At 43.0% G+C, this 26,605-nt stretch overlaps 1 long non-coding RNA gene across 3 annotated transcripts; it reads right to left on the bottom strand.

Annotated features, from left to right (window-relative positions):
- Positions 1–12,396: 12,396 nt before the first annotated feature.
- Gm40264 lies at positions 12,397–16,243 on the bottom strand. 3 transcript variants are annotated; one of them, XR_868240.1, is made up of 3 exons: positions 16,018–16,243; positions 15,805–15,907; positions 12,397–12,640 (listed from the first exon to the last, which is right to left on the bottom strand). It is a non-coding gene; the product is annotated as a predicted gene, 40264 (long non-coding RNA). The 3 variants fall into 3 exon arrangements; XR_868241.1 differs by having other exon boundaries at positions 12,397–12,637; XR_868242.1 differs by lacking the exon at positions 12,397–12,640 and adding an exon at positions 14,767–14,845.
- Between the last annotated feature and the right edge of the window lie 10,362 nt (positions 16,244–26,605).

Raw genomic sequence — 26,605 nt, 5'->3', positions numbered from 1 at the left:
TTCTTTTCTGGTCCAGTCTATTTGGAGTTCTGTAGGCTTCTTGTATGTTCATATGCATCTCATTCTTTAGATTTGGGAAGTTTTCTTCAATAATTTTGTTGAAGATGTTTGCTGGACCTTTGAGTTGAAAATCTTCATTCTCATCCACTCCTATTATCCGTACGTTTGGTCTTCTTATTGTGTCCTGGATTTCCTGGATATTTTGAGCTAGGATCTTTTTGCATTTTCCATTTTCTTTGATTGTTGTGCCGATGTTCTCTATGGAATCTTCTGCACCTGAGATTCTCTCTTCCATCTCTTGTATTCTGTTGCTGATGCTCAAATCTATGGTTCCAGATTTCTTTCCTAGGGTTTCTATCTCTAGTGTTGCCTCGCTTTGAGTTTTCTTTATTGTGTCTACTTCCCTTTTTAGGTCTAGTATGGTTTTGTTCATTTCCATCACCTGTTTGTATGTTTTTTCCTCTTTTTCTGTAAGGACTTCTACCTGTTTGATTGTGTTTTCCTGTTTTTCTTTAAGGACTTGTAACTCTTTAGCAGTGTTCTCCTGTATTTCTTTAAGTGATTTATTAAAGTCCTTCTTGATGTCCTCTACCATCATCATGAGATATGCTTTTAAATCTAGGTCTAGGTTCTCAGGTGTGTTGGGGTTCCCTGGACTGGGCGAAGTGGGTGTGCTGGGTTCTGGTGATGGTGAGTGGTCTTGGTTCCTGTTAGTAAGATTCCTCCGTTTACCTTTCGCCATCTGGTAATCTCTGGAGTTAGTAGTTATAGTTGACTCTGTTTAGAGATTGTTCTTCTGGTGATTCTGTTACCGTCTATCAGCAGACCTGGGAGACAGATTCTCTCCTCTGAGTTTCAGTGCTCAGAGCACTCTCTGCTGGCAAGCTCTCTTACAGGGAAGGTGCGCAGATATCTTGTATTTGGACCTCCTCCTGGCCGAAGAAGAAGGCCCAAAACAGGACCTTTCTCAGACACTGTGTTGCTTTGGCAGTTCCCAGGTGGTACAGACTCTCACCTAAGCAGACTAAATTCCTAAGTTCCTTGGAGTCCCGGGACCAAGATGGCGACCGCTGCTGCTGTGGCTTAGGCCGCCTCCCCAGCCGGGCGGGCACCTGTCCTCCGGTCCGGACGGTGGCTGGCTGTCCCCGGCCCACAAAGGGTGCTGCCTCAGCGCCTCTGTGCTTCCGCCTGTTCCAGAAGCTGTCAGGTTCTCTGGCGCACCCTCTCACCTGTTCAGACTAATTTCCTAAGTTCGGCGGGTCTCGGACCAAGATGGCGACCGCTGCTGCTGTGGCTTAGGCCGCCTCCCCAGCCGGGTGGGCACCTGTCCTCCGGTCCGGAAGGTGGCCGGCTGTCCCCGGCCCACACAGGGTGCTGCCTCAGCGCCTCTGTGCTTCTGCCTGTTCCAGAAGCTGTCAGGTTCTCTGGCGCACCCTCTCACCTGTTCAGACTAATTTCCTAAGTTCGGCGGGTCCCGGACCAAGATGGCGACCGCTGCTGCTGTGGCTTAGGTCGCCTCCCCAGCCGGGCGGGCACCTGTCCTCCGGTCCGGAAGGTGGCCGGCTGTCCCCGGCCCACACAGGGTGCTGCCTCAGCCCCTCTGTGCTTCTGCCTGTTCCAGAGGCTGTCAGGTTCTCTGGCGCACCCTCTCACCTGTTCAGACTAATTTCCTAAGTTCGGCGGGTCCCGGACCAAGATGGCGACCGCTGCTGCTGTCGAAAATGGAATTCTTATTCCAAATAGTTTCTTATATTGGTGCAGGTGTCTTCAGGTGGAGACTGAAGGAAAGGACATCTAGAGACTGCCTCATATAGGGATCCATCCTATCTGCTGATACCAAACCCAGGCACTATTGCTGAGGCCAAGAGCACTTGCTGACAGAAACCTGGTATGGCAGTCCCCTGAGAGGCTCTGTCAGAACCTGACCAATACAGGTGAAGATGCTCACAGCCAACAGCCAACCATCGGACTAAGCAGGGGACCCCAATGGAGGAGTTATGGTGGGTCTATCCCAGGGGCAGTTTATACCATAGGTGCAGAAACTGCTGTTGGGTGGTTGTTTCAGTTCCAAGGTTGTTATGGGTAGCTATACACAACCAGTTCTATTGGCTTTTATCGTGATTGGTTTCCAAGGACGCAGAACATAACAGAATATGTAATCAATTTTGACATTAGAACGTTTTCTAGTAACAGCAGAAACATATGAGAAAGTTTCCTTCTAATGACGGGCTAGCCAGGTAACTGTTACATAGGCCTTAACATTTTATCTAGGGCTTAACAATAAATTAGTTTGTACACGAAAATTAATATTTTAAGTATATTGCAAAATAGAAAGTAAGGTGATAGTTAAGGTCGTTTATGTTTTTCCTAGATGATTGCATCAGGAAATATTAATATTCCTGGAAACCCTACATGATCCTTAGTATTTCCCACGTTCCATCATTTGGGTGGGTTAATGTGATGTGTGGCTAATTCACACTAACAGAATACAAGAAGGGAAAATGCCTCATTCTGCTCAGAGGCAAGAAAGAGATTATAGTCCAATGGCTTGTAAGGAAGACTGAGACAGAGCTGTTAAATCACAAGAAACCCGTGTCTGAGTGCGCACTTTAGGGGGTTAGCATCAGAGGTCATGAGACCTGTATCACAGTGTGCTTTTGACTGTGTTAAAGTCACCAATATTGCCAGCTCTGCTAGCTCCTGAAACACACTTCTTCTATCCTGAGAACTGCAGAACATTGGCTTTATTTGTATAAGTTGATGAGAAAATAGATCATTAAAGCTGTTTAAACCATAATAATTTTTTTGAGAATGTCTTACATGCATACTCTAAATCTACTTTCTCTAAACATACAATATAGCAATTACCACACCCATGTGCATAATTTCATTGTGTTACTACCCAAGGTCCTCTCTCTCTCTCTCTCTCTCTCTCTGTCTGTCTCTGTCTCTCTCTGTGTCTGTGTGTGTGTGTCCCCATATATAAATATATGAACATTCTCTGAAAGGGGGCAGGGGATACTGTATGCTTTGCGTTCTTTCTGGATAAAATCCATTGTTATGGGGAATTCAGTCTCACAGAGTGAACCTGTCAAAATTCTTTGAAAATACAAAAGTGAACATCTGACATCAAAGAGAGAGCTTCGGAGAGCAGAGCCAGCTGTGGGGACTTTGCTAGCAGGACTGACGTGGTCAAAGCCAGAGTGAATTCAAGTGTCAGGAACAAACAATAATGTGCATTTGACTGTGACAAGACGTCACCAAGATGATAATCTTCCTTTAGGAAAATATAATACAGCAACACAGAAACCATCCGTTTAGGAAAGAAAACATGTTTCTTTAACCTACTGCCCCTGGTGTGTACTCCTGACAGAGAAAAACAGCTCTTTGACCTGTTTATCTGCTTACAAAGATTAGCAGTCAACAATTGGTTTGTCAAACTGGCAGTCGGTGCCGCCGATGGACTTTGTAGCCAATGGATATTCATCAAGATCATAACTACTAGTATTGGAAATGACTATAATTGTTAATGCATACTGAAACATCAAGAGGTTCATAGGAAACTTCTGAAAAGAGAATGGTCAGTGGTCAGGCCCACTGTTTTACATACTGACGCTCTGTGCACTAAGGGTGGGGCGCTCTGTACTGGAAAGGCTGTACCTGCAGAGGTGGTTCTTATCTTCCATGTGTGTTTAGACTCTAGCAGCTCTGAGAAGGTTCGTAGGGTGTATGGTGCGGTAAAGGAGAAATCTATTACAAGTTGATAGGAGGAAGAGACATAGCTTCCTTTCACATTGGTAGAGACTCTTCAAAGACCAGATGACAAAGAATGTCTCGGTCCCTTGGGGCCACTCTAACCAAGCTCCTTCTGAAAGTGTTGTGTATGTATGAGAAATTATTGCCTTGCCATGCGCTAGAGAGAGAACAGAGGTAAAACTGAAGCTCCAGCAATGGTCATGCCGTTTTCTAAGCAGTGACCTGTTCTAAGAGATGCTAAGGAAACTTGCCTTCCTTTCTAAAGAGCATAAAAACCAGGACAGAGAAAGTGATTGCATCCAGAAGGGCTTAGCCATTTTTAAAATTTATAACACAGGGACCATTGTGATTAGCAAATAATTTAAGATGATAAACAGAAATCTATTCAAATAATAAACAGAAATTTATTCTAATCACTCATAGAGCATCCATACAATTGGTCACACTAGTCATCTTTGTTTGCTATAATTGCCTGTAATTGCCAGAGCATCTGTGAGATAAAATGCTCTGACGGAGTCCAATCAAATATCTGATCCTTTACTAAAACACCCGGACCTGGGAATAAGACAAGAATCAGATTGCAGACATGAGAAACAATCATTGGTTATAAGAAGCCACCAAGCCGGGTGTGGTGGCGCACGCCTTTAATCCCAGCACTCGGGAGGCAGAGACAGGCGGATTTCTGAGTTCGAGGCCAGCCTGGTCTACAGAGTGAGTTCCAGGACAGCCAGGGCTACACAGAAAAACCCTGTCTCGGAAATAAACAGTAAGTGTACATTGCCAGGGCTACACAGAGAAACCTATCTTGAAAAACCAAAAAAAAAAAAAAAAAAAAAAAAAGAAGCCACCAAGTGTAGGGAAGTTTCTTACATGACAAACGTTAAAGGACAATTTGGGAGAAGGCTACATGGAGGAGGGACCAGCTCCTGACTTATTTAAGCTTGGAGTGAAGGGCAATGTGCCTAGGCTAGATTTACTCTGAGCTTGTTCTGAACATATTTTTCTGTCAGGCAGGACAGTGTGGGGACACTCTAGTGACCTCGTTTTGTGTTGGCCGTAGATCTAAAGAATGGGGAGTGTGTTGATCAGTTTTCTGTTACTGTAACCATTATCTGAGATGATCAACCTTAAAGAGCAAAGGTTTCAGGCACTCTGTACATGGTCAATTACATCATTGCTTTGGGGCTTGGACGGAGGCAGCATACCATGGCGGGAATGTGGACAGAAAGCTGTTCACACTACGGCAGTGAAGCCGCATAAAGATCCGCTGTTCAGGGTCACACCTGCTACAGCCCCTGTCCCCTAGGCTCTGTCTGTCTTTTAAACGTTCTACTAACTTCTAATAATGTCATGGTGGGGAACCTGTCCTTTGACACAGGGGCCTCTGGAAAACACTTTATGTCTCAACTGTAGCAGTAAACATTAAAGGTAATCTCCCAAGAGACCTCAACCCTGCACAAAAAACTACAGGCAACTGAGTTAAGCTGGGAGTAGGAGAGGTGTCCCTTTCCAGGGAGTAATCTTTAGAGCACCAATTGGTTGTTCAGTGACAAAACATCAGCCCTGAAAACACACATACGAGTAATGTTACATGGACTCAACAGGTTATATTGGGAATATGTATGTACATATAAATAAATATATATATATATACAAGCAATAAGAATTTATTTTAAAAGAGGCCATGAATTTTTAGCAAATCAAGGGGGAGGGGTGTTGGGAAATATGAAGGGAGAAAGTGGAAGAGAGAAGCGTTGTAGTTAAAGTACAATCTCAAAATTAAACAACAACAAAAGCTCTGTCCATTTTCCTTATCCCATCCCTGGCAAGCCTGGTGACAACTGTCCCCTTTATAAGTGGGATTCCTCACTTTCTGCCTGGAGGGTATTGAGGCTCCAACCTAGGTCCTCTCACACATGCTAGGCAAACCCTCGACTGAAAAGTTCTAACCCAAGCCCTCCTCCTCTTTTGGAGACAGGGTCCCACTAAGTTGCCCAGAATGTCCTCCAACTCACTCTGCAGCCCAGGCAATCCTGGAGTTTGCAATCCTTTCACCTTGGCTCCCAAGTAGCTTGGAATACAGATCTGTACTACCAAGCCTTTTTGGGTCCAAATAATCTTTGAAGCACAACCAGAATTTCAGGTTCTGAGTCAGGCTCTTCAGCTGTTAATTAGCAGCGATCTAGATTGCCACTGCCTTAATTAGTACTGTGTGTTTTGCTGTACAGAATATCCTTTCTACTCGAACACCTGCCAGTAATTATCCACATCTCATTTCACAGGACCCCAAATGTAAACAAATGCATATGTTTCTCAATTCCACTGAACAACCAATTGGTGCTTCAAAGATTATTCCCTGGGAAGGGACCTCTCCCCACTCCCAGCTTAACTCAGTTGTCTGTAGTTCTTTGTGTAGGGTTGAGGTCTCTTGGGAAATTACCTTTAATGTTTACTGCTACAGTTTAGATGTAAAGTGTTTTTTTTTATGTATAAGTGTTTTAAAATATTAATTCTATAATTCAAACACTAATCTTGTTTCTGAAAACCAAGATGTTTCTGCTAACCAACTGGATCTCAGAAGCAAGTTGGCAGCTTTTTCCCACCCGAGATAACACTTGAAATGATCACATACAAACACAAATGTACACGAATATATACATAAATAAAGCCCGCAACATTACAGGAAAATACAGAATAGTTATGTTAGTAAAACGAAAGCTTTGGAGAAATTATGAAGAAGGAGTTGGAATGAGGGAACAGCAAGTTAATATTAAAACCATCTATTGATAGAGTTTGCTTCCTGTTGCTCTGATCAGCACCATAAGCAGAAGCAACTTGTAAAGCAAAGGGTGCCTGGGCAGGAACCTGGGGGTAGCAACATGTCTTGGTGGCTCCACCTCCATGACTTCATCAGCTTGCTTTCTTATAACACCCACGACCACTTGCCCAGGGGTGGGAATGCCCACAGTGGGCTGGGTCCCTTCCATTCAATTAGCAATTAAAAAAAAAAAAGCCCACTGACATGCCCATTGGCTAGTTCGATAGAGGCAGTTCCTCAATTGAGATTCCCAGATAGGTCTAGGCCTGCGTCATGTTGGTAAAACCTAACCAGCACACCTATAATTCAGTATGAAGGAGTTTAACTCTGAGGCCACAGGGGTCAGGCAGGATCCAGGAGCTATGCAGTTTCAACCAGGTTTCTTTGTGTAGGCACAGCTGACTCAGGGAAAGTAGGTGTTACTGTCCCAGGTTTGAGTCACCAGCCTAGGAGAACCGTGTACCCCTTTGTTTGCATCATGCACTGTACTGGAAGTTCACCTCCTGGTGTCACCTACCCAGGCTCTTCTAGGAAGGATCCCAGCATACCCACCAATCCCCCCACCCATAGAAAAGAAACACTGTGGCCTCTTGAGACATTGTTACCATTTTTCAGGGTAGACCACTGCACAGATGTCCCTGGAGACCTTGTCAAACTCGATTTGACTCAGCGGTTCTGACGCCTTGCCTGAGGCTTGTACCCAGCTCTGAGGCACCAATTCACTGACTCCTGCCGCATACTGTCGACAGCAAAGGCCTGGAGACTAGCATGTTTCAAAGCAGCTTAAAATTAAAAACAAGTATGCATAAATTTAAAAACTAGAAAAGATATAAACCCTTAACCCTCTCCACTGCTTTAGTACTATAATTTGATCAAATTGTGGGCAAATATTGGTAATTTCTTTGAACATCACCCCTTACCTTCCAGACTTCCCTTCCGAAGGCTCACCTGACAAAATGTTTCTAATTTGGTATTGGTTTTTCACTCTTAATACAACATTTGTAATTAGTTTCCAATTTGTTCTGGAGTTAGGCTGGGTCCTCCGGAAGTTTGTAACCTGTCAGAACACATCATTCCTCTTGTGTATTGAGTGAAGTAAAAAAAAAAAAAAGCAAGCCGCCATAGCCCTGTAGAACTCGTGCAAAGCAAATTGGACTTACTTGGCTCCCTGAGTAGAAACCCAAACAATAAGGCCCTATTCATCCACCCTGGACGCCACTGGAGAAACAAAACCAAGCAGGGGTGGGTGCTCTGGAAACTAGAGGACAGTTTCAAGTCCTAGCACAAGTGATTAATTAGAAAAGAAAGAAAGGGGGAAAAATAGGCAGTTTAGAAAAAATAAATAGTTTTTTTAGAAAAAATAGGATGGTTTCTGCTCAAATAAGCCTTTTAAGATGCATGTGGCAACAAGCACAGGCAGAGGAGCTTGTTTGAATTCCTGCCCTTCTTTGCACTGTTAACACTGGAGTAGCTGCACAGAGCAGCAGAAACTGCCTCTGGGTGTCCCTTTGTGTCCGCGGGCACAGCAGACGTGATGATGGAGCAGCAGATGTGACAATGGAGTGGAGGAGCCGGAGCTTGGGAGACAACCAAATGAGACGGGAATATGGGCACGTTACTCCATTTCCCATGCTATACAATAAAGAATGCCTTCTTCTACTAGGGCTATTATTGAGAGGATTATGAGAAAGAATATATATAAAAGATTCAGTCATATAGGGATGGCATAGCAATTCTTTGGTTTGGTCTTCACACTGTTGTACCCTGCTGGATATATTTCATTGCCCACTAGTCACCTATGGCAGTCTTGAGGACCATTGTATAGCTATTTCCTCTGACTTGAAACATTTTCTCTTGGAGGGAGGAGGGAAGGCATCTAAAAACCAGGAAGCAAATAAAGCTTTGAGGTTCTAGGAGTTCTGAAAGTTGTGCGACTCACAAGGCCCCACTCCAAGGGTAGCCGAGCAGTGAGTAGTTGGTATGGGAGAAGTGACTCAGCAGTAGAGCTCCCTGCAAGCTGGGCAAGGAGGTCTAGGGCTGCAGCTTTTGTGAGGTGTCACCCGTGCTGATGTGGACCTTTTGGTCATGCAACTGCCTTTGAGTCAGCCATGTCCATGTCAATAGTCCATCACACAACTTTATTCCCCAGCTAGACACCGCTGAAAGGGAACCTCTTGTCTAGAAGTGTGTATAAAGATGGCCTGCTGGGCACTGAGAGGTAGAGGGTACCTCAGTGATAATACAGCCATAATCAGATGTTTTGAAGACAATTGACAAAAGGCCTCAATCAGATTGGCCTGGGGTCAGATCCATGAGAGATTGTCTGAAGTGATGATTGCTGAGGGAGTTCTCTGTCCACTGTGGGTGGCACCATCCCCATGTAGATGGGCCTAGACTGTCTCTGAAACTGTTAGTAGCTGAATATGAACCTGAGAGCAAACCGGTGAGTGAGCAGTTTTCTTCCTGACTCCTGCCTCTGCTTGTGCTGCAGTTCCTGCCCTGACTTCCCTCAGCGGTGGGTCTATGACTTGGAAGTCCAAGCCAAATAAACCCTTCCCTCACCCCCACAAGTGACGTTTGCTCAGGGTTCGTCACAGTAACAGAGAACAAAGGAGAAGCCTGCTTTTTTATTTTTATTTTTTGAAACAGGTTGACATCACATATCTTCCTGATTGAAGGAACATAATTCACCAAGCTGTCAAAGCTAATTCTTATGAATTCTGCTTGATCCCTAGCCCTTGATGGCGGCTTGGGTAAGTAATGGTAGACATCTTTGCCCATTTTATTATGAACTGACTGACTTTTTAAAAGTTACTTGTTCTGGTTAATAACTAATAAAGAGATATCAAGTTATAACCACCCTTTGCATTTAGGCTCAGTATCGTTGCCACAGAAATAGCAACTCAGATTCACTAGTTTAGAAGATGTGGCCTTTCAAAGAGACAGTTAAGTTAACGTTGGTCTCAAAAAGAATGGCTTCAGAAGAAAACCAAAGTTGCAGGCACCTTGTCCTGGTCTTGCAGCCTTCAGATTGCTTTGTGGCTAATCATGGCTCTCTGTGATGTTTGTTACGGTGGATTTAGGGGCACTAATGTGTACAGTGGGGTTTGTATCTCAATTACTTGGAGGTAATTACAATATTTATAATGTCAAAGTACATATATATTCTTTCAGTGACCTTCCATGTAAGATTGTTTTCTCTCTCTCTCTCCTCTCTCTCCCTCTCTCTCTCTCCCTGTCTCTCTCTCCCTCTCTCTCCCTCTCTCTCCTCTCTCTCTCTCCCTCTTTCTCTCCTCTCTCTCTCTCTCTCCCTCTCTTTCTCCTCTCTCTCCCTCTCCTCTCTCTCCCTCTCTCTCTCTCCTCTCTCTCCCTCTCCCTCCCTCCCTCTCTCTCTCTCTCTCTCTCTCTCTCTCTCTCTCTCTCAGCAAGAGATTAGGAGAATGGTCACTATTGCTCTTGTATTTCAAAAAGCTCCCCCCTGGACTTTGGACATCTGAACTCGGGCATGGCAGTGTGCATTGGAACTAACTAAGTCTAAGTAAATTTGGATTTTGTAGAATAATTTGCCATAAGTAAATAGAGTGAATGAGACATCAACTGAGGTGGGGAGGAATTCTCATGTGACCTAAGCCAAGCCAAGCATACCTCTGTGGATTTCCAAGGCGAGAGCTGTAAGGACAAGAATAGCACATTACTTTCAAACCATGATAGAAGGAAGAATGCACGGGTGCTGTATTTTAAGAAGGCAGAAAGACAAGAACCATCAGAAATCTCTATAAGGGATACAACTTAACCTCAGGCACACGTGCACTCCACGTGTGTGAAAGGTTTGATGTTTCCGTGGGGACTGAACTGTCAGGTGGAATGCAACAAGCTCACCCATGGATAAGAACCAGGTTAGAATGCACAGATGCAAATGCTGAAAAAGTCGGGGATGGAGATGGCTCTGCCACTGTGGTGACACTCAGTTATGCAGCCTCAGCCATATTAAAGTCAGGCACAGACAGATGCTAAAGGGACAGCATCAGGAAAGCCTTTCAGAAGGTCACTTCAGGAACGACAACCAAACTGACAGCTGTGAGCTCTAGTGTGCCCATGGAAACAGTCATCACCAGCCTTATTAAACTCTGAAGAACAAAGTGCTAGGAAAACCAGGGCAGCGACACGAGCCTCCCTTGCTCAGGGATAAGTTTGAGCACAGCAGCCCACATTCCCACTGTGGGGTCTTTGTTCCGGGTTCAGAGAGAGCAGAGCTGGCCCTTCTCACTAGTCTCTCTGTGACTTGCCTGAGGGCTGCCGTAAGGACGGAGTCAATGTGTTCTCTTCTCTCTCTCTTCCGAGGCTAGGAAAAGGCTTTGCTCAGAACATCAGATGGTAGAAAACCTGTAGCAGCCTAGGGCAAGGTTGTGCTTGAAGCCACAGCAGACCACTTCTGGGTTGGGAAGCAAAGTCAAGGAGAGAATTGCTTTGGAAAGTGGTGCATTCAGGAAGTGAATTCGGAGGAGGAATGACAGGGTATGTCTTCACTCTCAGCATTTGGGAGGTGGAGGCAGGAGAATCAGTGGCTGGAGTTCCAGGCCAGCCTTGGCTACGTGAAACTCTGTCTCCTCCCCTTTCTCCTCCTCCTCATCACGAAGGAACAACAAAAAAGCAAATTAGTTTCTTTGTATTCTGAGGACTTGAGAAAGGCACACACATGGTCAGGACAAGATTCATGTTAGGCGCAGAATTCAAAGCTTCACTTCAACAACTTCCCAAGACTCAGCCCAGTGAGTACTACATGAATATTTCAACACTTGGCTCAGTGTGGAAGATGAATACCAGTACAGAGCCCATTGAGAAAACCTAGCACAGGATCTCCCACTATCCTTCTCTTCTGTCTCCTCTTCCTTCCCTCCCTTCCTTTCTAGGCAAGCAAAGAAAATTTTGTCCTCCACTCTACACAAAGAACTTCAGGCAACTAAGGAATACTGAGACTGAAAGAAATAGTCTTCTACAGGGAAGAGCATATCAGTTGGTTATGCAAGACCTGATAGCCAGTTCTGAAGCATACGTAATGAGTAGCATTATACAGACTGAACAAGTTCCACATCTGCGTGTGTGTGTGTGTGTGTGAGTGTGTGTGTGAGTGTATGTGTGAGTGTGTGTGTGTGTGTGTGAGTGTGTGTGTGTGGGAGTGTGTGTGTGTGAGTGTGTGTGTGTGAGTGAGTGTGTGAGTGTGTGTGTGTGAGTGTGTGTGTGTGAGTGTGTGTGTGAGTGAGTGTGTGTGTGTGAGTGTGTGTGTGAGTGAGTGTGTGTGTGTATGCGTGTGTGTGTGTGAGTGTGTGTGTGAGTGAGTGAGTGTGTGTGTGTATGCGTGTGTGTGTGAGTGTGTGAGTGTGTGTGTGTGTGAGTGTGTGTGTGTGTGCGCGTGTATGCATAAGATATGTAACAACCATTAATGAAGAAGAGGTTATGAGTTTGAAAGAGCAAGGAGAAGTGAGGAAAAGAAGGAAATAAAATAATTACATTATAATCTCAAAGATAAGAGAAATATTTTTTTTAACTAACAAAACTGGAGTATAGCTCAGCAGTAAAGTGCTTTCCTGGCATGTGCAAGGCTCCATGTTCAATCACCAGCCACACACAGACAAAGAGCACTCCTACACACACACACACACACACACACACACACACACGGTGAAAACCAGCAGATGAAAGAACTTTTACAGATTGGGACAACAAAAAGCAAAAAGTAAAACTCAAGGAAAAAGAAGAATTTGATTTACAGTCACCACACTCTGACATTCTAATATTGCATTTAAAAAAAAAAACAATAAAAATCACAATGCAAAAATAAATATTTTTTAAAATTATGAATGTATGAGTTAAGGTCCTCTAGGGCCTGGGAACTAATAGAATGTGTTTACATTCAAAAGCAATCTACTAGATTGGTTCGCACATCAGGACTGGGTAGTCCAGCAATGGTGGCTTCGTCCTGCAGGGTCAGAGGCTCTGGAGGCTGCTCAGTTCACAAGGCAGCTGCCATAGGTGTTCCTTTGATGCTGAAACCCTGGGTGTTCCCTGCTGGAAGAACAAAGGTTCAGAGGATGGCAACAGAGGCATGAAGCAAAAGAAGTGGAGTGGGAGAGTGTGGGCTGGTCAGGGGAAGGTACTACAGTTAAAAAAAAAAAATTAAAATCCTCTCAAGGCTCTCTCCCAAACATCCCCAGGAGTGTGTCTTTTAAGTGGTTCTAAATTCCATCAAGCTGATAGTCAAGATCAACCATCACAAAAAAGATAGCTCATCCAAGCAACTAAAACAGTCAAAACCATCCCCAAGGAAGGTGAGACATCAGCCACTTGATGAGGTCTTGTAGAAGGGTCTGTAAAGTGTGCTCAAAGCATGTGTGTGTGTGTGTGTGTGTGTGTGTGTGAGAGAGAGAGAGAGAGAGAGAGAGAGAGAGAGAGAGAGAAAATAAAATAAAAACAAAATCTTAGAAAGGATTATCTAATAAATCTGGGGTAACACGGGGCACCCCATTCCTCACCTCTATTCAACAGATCTGTGTATATTGATGGAGAATAAAAACAAAAGAAAGTACATTTGATGCATGTATGATCTGAAGATTCCACAAAAATGAGTAGATCTGATAAATTCAGCACAGGAAATAAAATCAACATGAAAAAGCAGAAGTAACTTTTTTGGAAATAAGGCATCAGGTATGCACCAAAAGTATAAGGAGAAACATCAAAGGCAGATTAGTTGGTCTTCTTCAAGATGACAAAAACACTGTCCACCAAAGGGCGGTGTAAGGAAGGGGATGGGGAGTGGCTAGACTTCAGTTCAAATGTGTTCCTCAAAGGTGCATGTGACTGGTTCGCAGTCAGCTAATCCTAGGCGGTGGGACCTGCAAGTGAGGTGCTTAGCAGGAGGTCATGCAGGTTCTCCCCACAGACATGAGGAAGTAGTTCTTGTGAAACAGTCAAGGGAGCCAGGTGGCCTTCCCCCTGCTTACTTGCCTCACTATCACATGTCACACAGCTGCCAAGACACATCTGTGAGGACGTGGTGCAGCCAAGAGGGCCCTACAAAGAGTGCCAAGGTTTTGGGAATTTCAGTCTCAAAAAATATGACTAAAATACCTGGCTTTGGGTATTTTCTTGTAGCAACAGAAGATGAGTTTATATAACAGTGTTGGGGGCACTTTAGAAGACAGATATGATCATGTTCTAGTATCCATAAAATGATATATATATTTATATATGAAGCCAAAACAATGATAAGTTTATGAGTAATGAAAGGGAAGAGAAAGAAAGAGGGTGGGGAAAAAGGAGGGAATGAGGGAAGGAAGAACAGGCAAAAACATGATGAAATCTTAGGCTTTTAAAAATATTAACCCAGAATGGAAAATAGTCGTAAAATCATAACAATTGTAGGAATGAAAAGGAGAAACTCCCCAGAGGCTGGAGCTTGAGTATCAGGGGGCGGGAGCTAGATATTAAAATACGATCCCCAGAAAGGACAGCCGATAACTGAACCAGATCAAAATGTTAACATTCTGTTCTACCACAGACGTTATTACGATGTAAAAAGCATGGAGAAATGGCTCAGTGGTGCACAGCTTGCCTGCAACACATAAAGCAAGTGATCCCTAGTGTCACGAAAAGGGAATAATAATGTCTGAAAGTGAGTGAAGATGATAAGTCAAACGGAACTGATCGTAAATCCTGTGTCTAAGAAGAGGCCCATTGGACACGCAAACTTTATATGCCCCAGTACAGGGGAATGCCAGGGCCAAAAAATGGGAATGGGTGGGTAGGGAAGTGGGGGGGAGGGTATGGGGGACTTTTGGGATAGCATTCTAAATGTAATTGAGGAAAATACATAATAATAAAAAATATTAAAAAAAAAAAAGAAGCGGCTGGAAACAGAAAATAGAGAACTGTAGCTTAGAACTTAGAACCTAATCTCAGGGTTGGAGTGTTCACCCAGCACACAGCAGGCCCTCTATTCATCTGCAAGACCACACCCACCCACACAGAGGATACACACAGAATTCTTTTTTTTTTAAATTCTTTTTTTTTTTAAAGATTTATTTTATTAATATATGTAAGTACACTGTAGCTGTCTTCAGACACTCCAGAAGAGGGAGTCAGATCTTGTTGCGGATGGTTGTGAGCCACCATGTGGTTGCTGGGATTTGAACTTTGGACCTTCGGAAGAGCAGTCGGGTGCTCTTACCCACTGAGCCATCTCACCAGCCCCCTACACACAGAATTCTTAAGACTCTATAATCGAAAAGCAAAGTCTCAAGAGGAATGATCATGGTTCACAGCAGACATTTTGCTAAGAGAAGCCACAAAGGGCGAACAAGACATTAACAGTAAATCGTAAAGGAAACACAGATGTAGGTCATAGAAAAATCACTAAATACTTCTAACCATAGCAAGGTTTTAAATTAATACTACTACAAGGGGTGGACACAAAACAGAACCTACAAAGCATAAATTGTATCATATCAGAAATTGTAACATATAAGCAAAAGACCTGTAAGAAAGAAGAAAAGGGGGGAAAATCCTAGACAACGCATTATGAGATGGTAAAGTTTCCAAAAATACCATTGAATTTATTTTGTGTTGGGCCATCTATTGCTGGCCACGGGCCCTACCCTGAAGTGTGGTTTGTATTCCTGGTGAGACTCCATTAGAGAAAACAAATGTTCCCTTTGCAAGTAGATGCCAGTTGGCAATAGCATCTTGGACAGGGAGAAGAGATTGTATCTACTCCTTGGATTATCTGGCTGAGACCTGTGTAGCCTGTGCATGGTGCCACACATGTGAGTTCGTGCGTGCCTCAGTCCTAGAGTGTCTGGAAGACTCTGTTCCCTTGCTGTCCTTCATCCCCTATGGCTCTTTCAATCTCCCCTAATCTCTTTCCCTGAGCCCTGAGGGGAAGGATTTGATAAAGACTTAGGACTGAGAGTTCAAAGGTCAAAGAGAGACTTCTTTTTTGAAGGGTAAGAGTTATACTTGTCTGCGGGTATGAAAATACAATTTAAAACGCAGCAAAGAATCATGTCAATCTAGCAAGTTTAGTAAGAGATTCTTTTCTAAGACCCACGGCCTCAGTAGCTCTGGGTAGTTGATGGGGTTTTTAGTACCATCCCTGATTTGCCCTCCTGTTGAGTGGCCTTAAGTCCAATTACACAGCGTTGGAAACACCAAATCTATGAGGGACACTTGTGTACCTTTTGGGGTATCTTGCAGTGCTGCTCATTGCTGTGGGAAGCTGTACAGGACTAGTGATTGTCTCCTTCCTTTGTCATCATGCCCAGGATTATGGAATCTGAACTGCAGGAAGGAAGATTTTGGGTTAGAACCAGATTGAATCATCTGAGTCTTGTATCCTAAATTTATACAACAATTTTAAAAGGACAGAATTATATAAATAATAAACAGACCAGCGATCAGCAGCAGTTGTGCGTGGTAGGCAGTAAAACGCAGAAGGGACATGCCTGTACCAGCGAGTGGCACGGGGGCACTCTTCCTGTACCTTGGCTGTAGCTGTGGTTATGCAAACTCACGCTGTGATGAGAGCACACAGGTTTGTATGTTTATGTGGGTCCAACATCAGTTTCCTGGTATTGATGCACACTGTAGCTGTGAAAGTGACCACTGGAGTCTAGGGGAAAGGTCCTTCTTGTGTGACTCTTGTGAATCTGTTTATGCAAACTAAACACCTTCTCGCGCTTACCTCAGCAGTTAAAGTTTAATCAGTTTTAACATTGCACAAGCCGGTAGCCATCTTTAATGGGACAGAACACAGACGGAAAGCTGCAGGATCACGGGACTCATCTGGTGAACTCTAGCCAATATTCAATGGAAAACAAACAAACCTTGTTTTACTCTAACTTGCAGAGAAGAGACAAACAGAAAGTAATGTCCATCTCAGTTTATAAGGTTAGCATAGCCTGGAGACCAAACCTTGAAAGAATACTGCTGGAAATGAAGACTTTAGGACAATGTAATCATGACCATAAAGAAAGAAATCAAAGCAAAACTAGTAAGCTAAATGAAGCAATGTGTAATAATTTCATGATGATGATAACCGCTTGCTTATCATCTTCGCCATTCCCCCTCTCTCAGGACTTGAATGAATGTGCTTACACTCTGTACAAGTGGTACCATTTACAGGTTCCCCTTCACTTTAATCACATTTACTATCCTGTGTGTGTGTGGAAACCTTGGGAATCAGAAAGGCACCCAGCAAACCAGACAGAAGACACAGAGTGAAAAACAGGGCTGAATCTAGGTCCTGGTGAAGATAGAGGTGGAGGGTCAGGGCACAACAAACTAGGGCAAAGTGATGCAACTTTTAACCTTTGTAACAACGTCCCTACCTGCCACCAACAATGTCTGTCCAGGCTGGTTCTCAACAGAAACTCGTAGCCTGATTTGCATAGGCAGTCCTGAGTCATCTTCGTGGATGCCGGGCAGTTGTAAGGAAGGTGAAGAATTAGTTTTCAGGGAGGACCAACGGGGATGTAGATACTGAGAGGCAGAGTAAGGAAACATGAAGATGATTTCCAAAGTGACCTAAGAAGTAATGCTAAAAGTGACCTAAGAGGTAATGTTTCGTTGCAATGTACACTTACTGTTTATTTCCCTTTTGAGTTTCTTTTTTTGTTTTGTTTTGTTTTGTTTTGTTTTGTTTTGTTTTGTTTTTCGAGACAGGGTTTTTCTGTGTAGCCCTGGCTGTCCTGGAACTCACTCTGTAGACCAGGCTGGCCTCGAACTCAGAAATCCGCCTGCCTCTGCCTCCCGAGTGCTGGGATTAAAGGCGTGTGCCACCACGCCCAGCTTCCTTTTGAGTTTCAAATGTCATATAACTTATAGTCTAGTGATTCGTGTAACTTAATATCTACTGTATCTCTTTTCAAAAATAATTTAAATCAGTAAGCAATACAAGATATTAACAGTAGGGCTGGTGAGATGGCTCAGCAGGTAAGAGCACCCGACTGCTCTTCCGAAGATCCGGAGTTCAAATCCCAGCAACCACATGGTGGCTCACAACCACCCGTAATGAGATCTGACTCCCTCTTCTGGAGTGTCTGAAGACAGCTACAGTGTACTTACATATAATAAATAAATAAATCTTTTAAAAAAATTAACAAATTTTTAAAAATGCTGTTAAAAAGATATTAACAGTAATATTAAAATTATTAAGATTATTACTGTTATCAGAAAAATTAAAACCAAGATAAAGATTAAAATACACAAGGTCCTTCAGGGGATGATGAAGGTTGAGAATGGCCTAGGTGTAGTACAGATAGCCAGGACATGTCAGGTTCCATGTACCATGTATTTATCTCCCATGTACCTTTATTAAAAAAGAATGATTATCTCAGAGACCCATGCCTGAAGGTCAGACGAATGAGCAGATTCTCCTAAAAGCATAATGTAAGCATAAGCAGGGAGCCAGTTTTGTTTTGGCTTGAAAACCATGAAGTCCCAATCACATTTGGGTTAGCTATTTTATATCTGGAGTCACCTTTAATTCTCACTACTTTTTAAGGAAGCCATTATGTTTTATAGATGAGGAACCTGAAACCAAACTAAGGAAGTTTGGGTGACTTACACAGACCACAGAGCCAGTAAATGGAAGATTCTGGACTTGAATTCAAATTTGTCAGACTCCTGAGCCCTTTTCTCTTACTGCTGAGTCTATCTGAGATTACAGAAAAGTTATGAGCACTCACCCTAGTTTTATAATCTTATTGTTTTGTTATAGGCATGACTTTAAAATCAGAAAAAAGAATAAAATGTATCTCTTCCCTCAAAGTAAGCAGAGCATGATCGGCCTGTGTCCTCCCTGCTAAATGTAGTATGAAAGGACCTAAGATCCATTTCCTGGTAGGGATGGAAACTGGGTGAATTCAATCGTTACAGAACATTAAGAATTATTTCCCCTGATTGGACTACGTTTCAGCACTATGCCGTGATCGTCCCCTGGAGCACTTGGCCACGTGTCATTCATCCAGACTTGGCTCTGTGTCCAGCTTCTCTGAGGTGGCAATGGATAGACTCAAGCATGCCAGAAGCTGTGGTTCTTCCTTCTGATGATAGCATCTCACTGTCAATTATTCCTCCCAGGTTTATGTAAAGTAGTTTGAGCATAAACCAAAAGTCAGAGACATCTAGGTTTGATTCCTGACGCATCACTAGTCAAGTAACTGGTCACATTAATTTTTGTACTGCTACTGTAATTAAGTAACCCTGGCTGTCCTAGAACTCGCTCTGAAGATCAGACTGGCCTTGAACTCAGAAAACCTTCTGCTTCTGCCTTTTGAGTGTCAGGATTAAAGACAAGTGCCACCATCACCCAGCTTGTTTGTTTCATCTTAAGAGATAAGAAGCCACAAAAGGTGGTGCACACCTTTAATCCCAGCACTTGGAAGGCAGAGGCAGAGGCAGGTGAATCTCTGTTCGTTCAAGGCCATCTTGGGCTTCAGAGTGAATCCCAGGACAGCTAGAGGTGTTGAACACAGAAACCCTGTCTCAGAAATATTGAGAGACAGAGAGAGAGAGAGAGAGAGAGAGAGAGAGAGAGAGAGATCAGAAACTGTCTTAGTCAGTGTTCTGTTGCTGTGAAGAGACACCACGACCAAAGCAACTCTTATAATGAAAGAATTTAATTGGGGCTGACTTAAAGTTTTGGATGTTTAGTCCATTATCATCATGGCAGAAGCATGGTGGGAGGGAGCGTGGTGGCAGCAGTTGTGGTGCTGGAGAAGTAGCTGAGAACTACCTTGATCTTCAAGCAGAGATGGGGAGAGGCTAGGCCAGGCATTGGCTTTTGAAACCTTAAAGCCCACCCCCATTGAAACCATTAAAGCCCACTTCCTCCAACAAAGCTGAACCTCCCAATCCTTCTCAAGTAGTGCTACTCCCTGATAACTAAGCATTCAAATACATGAGCCTTGGTGTGTGTGTGTGTGGGGGGGGTATTCCTATTCAAACCACTACATTTCATTCCCTAGCCCCCATAGGCTTGTAGCTATTTCACTATGCAAAAGTGTCCTTGGTTAAACTTCAAAAGTCCCCATAGTCTATCACAGTCTCAACAGTGTTTAAATGATAGAAGTTCAAAAACTCTTCTGAGACTCGTGGCAATACCTTAACTGTAATCCCCTATAAAATCAAAAGTCTCAGAGGAAAAGTATGTAACATACTTCTAATATACACAGAATATACATTAATGTTCCAAAGGGGGGCATCCCTTGCCACGCCAGGCTTCTTGATGCTTTGTTGCTAAGTTGTTAGCACTAGTCTGTCAGAGCTGTTAGCATTAGGTCGTCAAGTCCACAGGTTGTCCACAGGTTGTCTCAGGAATATCTGAGGAAGACAGGTTCAGCCTCTCAGCAGCGGGCTGGAGAAGAGCAGTGGCAGGTGACAGAACAATAAAGCCATCTTTGGTCAAAAGGCTCCACCCCAGGTGGTCCCATTCTCAGTGGCAGCGGCCACTAGGTCTGAGCCAGCATACTCAGGGCTGGGGGAGGCTGCAAAGCTTCAGAGGAACTATGAAACTACAAAAATGTTTTACACTTTTTGTATCTGTCTTTGTATCTCTCTCTCCAGGTTTCTCAGTCTGTCTCTGTGTATATATCTGTGTCTTTCTTTCTTTCTTTCTTTCTTTCTTTCTTTCTTTCTTTCTTTCTTTCTTTCTCTCTCTCTCTCTCTCTCTCTCTCTCTCTTTCTCTCCTATTGGTATTTTTTAGGTGAAATTTCATAACTTTCAACATATTTTAAGGTATCCTGATATAATTTTGAAACAGCAATGCACAATGTTAAATGTTTACCATTAACATATATTTGGACTTGTTATATAAAAAAATTTCTTCCTTGTTCAAGATATAAGGCATGAAATCAGCTTTGAGTGTCTAATATATGCACTCTACTGTGTAAGACACTGCTGGTTATATTCTCCCAATGACAAACACTTTCAACTTGGTTTAAGATAGTAGAAAGACAAACAGACACTCACACACACACACACACACACACACACACACACACACACACACACAAACACACACACATGCACTCTAGACTGCATACTTTAGTTCTGGAATTTTAAAATTAAAAAAAAATACTAGATAGATCTATATCTATCTATCTATCTATATCTATCTATCTATCTTCTACTGGGGGAAAGAATGACTACAAATCCTTCCTGCCATTTTCATTTTTACACAAAATAATAAAGACCCATAGAAAGGATATAATTTTTCTCAAAGCAAGATTTAGGATTGTATGTTATCTTGACACCCATAGTATAAGTGTGTATTGTGTACATAATGTGTATTTGCATGATCATGCATGTCTATGTATAAATTATGCAGTTGGAAAATGCAGAAGAGTGTAAAGAATAGAATATTCCATACCTTTTGTACTGGCTAGTTTTGTGTCAACTAGACACAGGCTGGAGTTATCACAGAGAAAGGAGCTTCAGTTAGGGAAGTGCCTCCACAAGATCCAGCTGTAAGGCATTTTCTCAATTAGTCATCAAGGGGGAGTTCTTCTTGTGGGTGGTGCCATCTCTGGCCTGGTAGTCTTGGTTCTATAATAGAGCAGGCTGAGCAAGCCAGGGGAATCAAGCCAGTAAAGAACATCCCTCCATGGCCTTTGCATCAGCTCCTGCTTTTTGACCTTGCTTGAGTTCCAGTCCTGACTTCCTTTAGTGATGAACAGCAGTACGGAAGTGTAAGCTGAATAAACCCTTTCCTCCCCAACTTGCTTCTTGGTCATGATGTTTGTGCAGGAATAGAAACTCTGACTAAGACACCTTTACATTCCAGAGAAAATAAATCTTTTACTGGGTACTTTTTTTGTTCACATGTAAAATCCCAGGCAGCCCTGATTTAGCTTAGCATTGTCTTACAGGCATGTAGCACGCATCTTCTAAAATGACAAGCTGAGCACAGCATGTGTTTGTAGTCCCAGCTGCTTAGAAAGCTGAATCAGGAAAACTGCTTAGACCCAGGAGTTTGTCTGCTGCCTGGCAGCATAGCATGATGCTGGTCCTTAAAAGCACAAATAAAGGGCTGGAGAGAAAGCTCAGCAGTTTAAGAGCACTGACTGCTCTTCCAGAGGCCCTGAGGTCAATTCCCAGCAACCATCTGTAATGGGATCCAATGCACACTTCTAGTGTGTCTGAAGACAGCTGCAGTGTACTTATATAAATAAAAAGTAAATAAATCTCTAAAAAATAAAAAAGCATAAAGTGATGCATGCCCTACACTGAAATTTCATTTAAAAGTGAACATTTGCTGGGAGGTGGTGGCGCACACCTTTAATCCAGCACTTGGGAGGCAGAGACAGGCAGATTTCTGAGTTCGAGGCTAGCCTGGTCTACAAAGTGAGTTCCAGCCAGGGCTATACAGAGAAACCCTGTCTCAAAAACAAAAAAACAAACAAACAAACAAACAAAACAAACAAACAAAAAAACAAATAAAAACAACAACAAAAAAGTGAACATTTATACAGAAGATGGCATTAACTAACTAGTGACAGAACACTACAACATGTACATTTATACAAGCAAAATGTCAACTGTGCCATCTATACAAGATATACATTTGGATAGTCTGATTATTGCTTTTTAATGTGAATGTTTCATCATAAAACACAGGAAAGAATATCTTTGGGATGCCAGCTTCTATCCATGAAAAGATAAAACTGGAGAATTCAGAATTGCCTCATTGTGTCCTTCTTATCACTGTAATGCATGCCAAAGACCAATGCTTATGAAATACTTATTTGCATGACCTCTTACCTACTTAATCATACAATAGCTTCTATGTAACACAAAGAAAGAAATAAAAGAGAAGAAGGAAGTAATGGAGAAAAGAAGTATTAAAAGAAAGAAAAAAATAAGTGACCCTTGTACACACTGAAGCAGAGTCCAAAGTGCTTGGAGTGCTAACAGAAGATTGCTTTGTGACAGCCAATGCTAACATGTGTATCAGTTTTGCCTACTCACAGCTGATGGCTGCCCCAGTTAGCCAACTTCAGAAGCACGGGGAGTCAAGGAGAAGTAGCAAATGAGATATGTCATAAAGTGCCAAAAGGAAAGTACTGTGGAAAAGCTGGTTGTACAGCCAGGTTGTGTCTGGTAAAGTGAAAGAAAGAAGAAAAAGGGAGGAGGAGGAGGAGGAGGAGGGGGAGGGGGAGGGGGAGGAGGGGGAGGAGGGGGAGAGGGAGGAAGGAGAAAATCTAGAGAGGATTTATTTATGTGTATTTGTAGGAAAGCACTGGAAATCCAGGAGATGGATTTGCTTTCCTTTCTCAGGGACTCTTCTAAGTTCTTGGTGATAGGTTGTCAGTCATACCCTCACTGTTATGGTTTGCATGTGAAATGTACCTTAAAAGCTTATGTGTTGAGCATCGGCGAGAGCCATCTTGGTTCCGGAACTCCGCCGAAAGTAGTCTATACAGGTGAGACTGTGCACTACAGAAGCTAACAGCTTCTGGGACAGGCAGGAGCCACAGAGCTTCTGAGGCAGCCCCATTTTCAGGCTCCAAACATCGGGCCATCTTCCCGGCCAGAGGACAGGGGTCCGCCCAGTCCTGGAGGGTTTGCCTCAGGATCAGCGGGGGCCATCTTGGTTCCAGGACTCCACCGAAAGTAGTCTGCACAGGTGAGAATGTGGACTACAGAAGCTAACAGCTTCTGTGACAAGCCAAAGCAACACAGCTTCTGGAAAGGTCCTGTTTTGGGCCTTCATCTTTGGCCAGGAGGAGGTCCAAACACCAGATATCTGTGCACCTTCCCTGAAAGAGGAGAGCTTGCCTGCAGACACTGCTCTGACCACTGAGACTCAGAGGAGAGAGCTAGTCTGCCAGGTCTGCTGATAGAGGGTAACAGAATCACCAGAGGAACAATCTCTAAACAGAGACAACTATAACAACTAACTACAGAGATTACCAGATGGCAAAAGGTAAACATAAGAATCTTACTAACAGAAACAAAGACCACTCACCATCATCAGAACCCAGCACTCCCACTTCACCCAGTCCAGGGCACCCTAACACACCTCAAAAGCTAGACCCGGATTTAAAAGCATATCTCATGATGATGGTAGAGGACATCAAGAAGGACTTTAATAACTCACTTAAAGAAATACAGGAGCACACTGCTAAACAGGTAGAAGACCTTAAAGAGGAAGCACAAAAATCCCTTAAAGAATTGCATGAAAACACAACCAAACAGGTGATGGAATTGAATAAAACCATCCAAGACCTAAAAAGAGAGGTAGACACAATAAAGAAAACCCAAAGTGAGGCAACGCTGGAGATAGAAACCCTAGGAAAGAAATCTGGAACCATAGATGCAAGCATCAGCAACAGAATACAAGAGATGGGAGAGAGAATCTCAGGTGCAGAAGATTCCATAGAGAACATCGACACAAAAATCAAAGAAAATGGAAAATGCAAAAAGATCCTAACTCAAAACATCCAGGAAATCCAGGACACAATGAGAAGACCAAACCTACGGATAATAGGAGTGGATGAGAATGAAGATTTTCAACTCAGAGGACTGGCAAATATCTTCAACAAAATTATAGAAGAAAACTTCCCAAATCTAAAGAAAGAGATGCCCATGAACATACAAGAAGCCTACAGAACTCCAAATAGACTGGACCAGAAAAGAAATTCCTCCCAACACATAATAATCAGAACAACAAATGCACTAAATAAAGATAGAATATTAAAAGCAGTAAGGGGAAAAGGTCAAGTAACATATAAAGGCAAGCCTATCAGAATTACACCAGATTTTTCACCAGAGACTATGAAAGCCAGAAGAGCCTGGACAGATGTTATACAGACACTAAGAGAACACAAACGCCAGCCAGGCTACTCTACCCAGACAAATTCTCATTACCATAGATGGAGAAACCAAAGTATTCCACGACAAAACCAAATTCACACATTATCTTTCCACGAATCCAGCCCTTCAAAGGATAATAACAGAAAAAACCCAATACAAGGACAGAAACCAAGTCCTAGAAAAAGCAAGAAGGTAATCCCTTAACAAACCTAAAAGAAGACAGCCACAAGAACAGAATGCCAACTTTAACAACAAAAATAATAGGAAGCAACAATTACTTTTCCTTAATAACTCTTAATATCAATGGACTCAACTCCCCAATAAAAAGACATGGACTAACAGACTGGCTACACAAACAGGACCCAACATTTTGCTGCTCACAGGAAACTCATATCAGAGAAAAAGATAGACACTACCTCAAAATGAAAGGCTGGAAAAAAATTTTCTAAGCAAATGGTCTGAAGAAACAAGCTGGAGTAGCCATTGTAATATCTAATAAAATTAACTTCCAACCCAAAGTCATCCAAAAAGGCAAGAAGGGGCACTTCATACTCATCAAAGGTAAAATCCTCCAAGAGGAACTATCAATTCTGAATATCTATGATCCAAATACAAGGGCAGCCACATTCATTAACAAAACTTTGGTAAAGCTCAAAGCACACATTGCACCTCACACAATAATAGTGGGAGACTTCGAGTTTCTGGGACAGGCGAGAGCCACAGACCTTCTGAGGCGGCACCATTTTCGGCTCCAGACAACCAGCCACCTTCCAGGTCAGAGCACAGCTGTCTGCCCGGCCCAAGAGGCTTCTGCCTCAGCTTCTGCTGGTGCTACCTTGGTTCCGGGACTCCGCGGAAAGTAATCTACACAGGTGACAGTGTGGACTACTGAAACAACGGCTTCTGTGACAGGCCAAAGCAACACAGCTTCTGGGAAAGATCCTGTTTTGGGCCTTCATCTTTGGCCAGGAGGAGGTCCAAACACCAGATATCTGTGCACCTTCCCTGAAAGAGGAGAGCTTGCCTGCAGACACTGCTCTGACCACTGAAACTCAGAGGAGAGAGCTAGTCTCCCAGGTCTGCTGATAGAGGGTAACAAAATCACCAGAGGAACAATCTCTAAACATAGACAACTATAACAACTAACTCCAGAGATTGCCAGATGGCAAAAGGTAAACGTAAGAATCCTACTAACAGAAACCAGGACCACTCACCATCATCAGAACCCAACACACCCACTTCGCCCAGTCCAGGGCACCCCAACACACCTGAAAAGATAGACCTAGATTTAAAAGCATATCTCATGATGATGGTAGAGGACATCAAGAAGGACTTTAATAACTCACTTAAAGAAATACAGGAGAACACTGCTAAAGAGTTACAAGTCCTTATAGAAAAACAGGAAAACACATCCAAACAGGTGATGTAAATGAACAAAACCATACTAGACATAAAAAGGGAAGTAGACACAATAAAGAAAACCCAAAGTGAGGCAACGCTGGAGATAGAAACCCTAGGAAAGAAATCTGGAAACATAGATGCCAGCATCAGCAACAGAATACAAGAGATGGAAGAGAGAATCTCAGGTGCAGAAGATTCCATAGAGAACATTGGCACAACAATCAAAGAAAATGGAAAATGCAAAAAGATCCTAACTCAAAACATCCAGGAAATCCAGGACACAATGAGAAGACCAAACCTACGGATAATAGGAGTGGATGAGAATGAAGATTTTCAACTCAGAGGACTGGCAAATATCTTCAACAAAATTACAGAAGAAAACTTCCCAAATCTAAAGAAAGAGATGCCCATGAACATACAAGAAGCCTACAGAACTCCAAATAGACTGGACTAGAAAAGAAATTCCTCCCGACACATAATAATCAGAACAACAAATGCACTAAATAAAGATAGAATACTAAAAGCAGTAAGGGAAAAAGGTCAAGTAACATATAAAGGCAGGCCTATCAGAATTACACCAGATTTTTCACCAGAGACTATGAAAGCCAGAAGAGCCTGGACAGATGTTATACAGACACTAAGAGAACACAAATGCCAGCCCAGGCTACTATACCCAGCCAAACTCTCAATTACCATAGATGGAGAAACGAAAGTATTCCACGACAAAACTAAATTCACCCATTATCTCTCCAGGAATC

Source organism: Mus musculus, chromosome 5 (genome assembly GCF_000001635.26).
Source record: "Mus musculus strain C57BL/6J chromosome 5, GRCm38.p6 C57BL/6J".
In the NCBI taxonomy this organism is placed as follows: domain Eukaryota; kingdom Metazoa; phylum Chordata; class Mammalia; order Rodentia; family Muridae; genus Mus; species Mus musculus.
The sequence above is the reverse complement of the archived record's forward strand: the minus strand, read 5'-3'. Positions and strand labels throughout refer to the sequence as shown.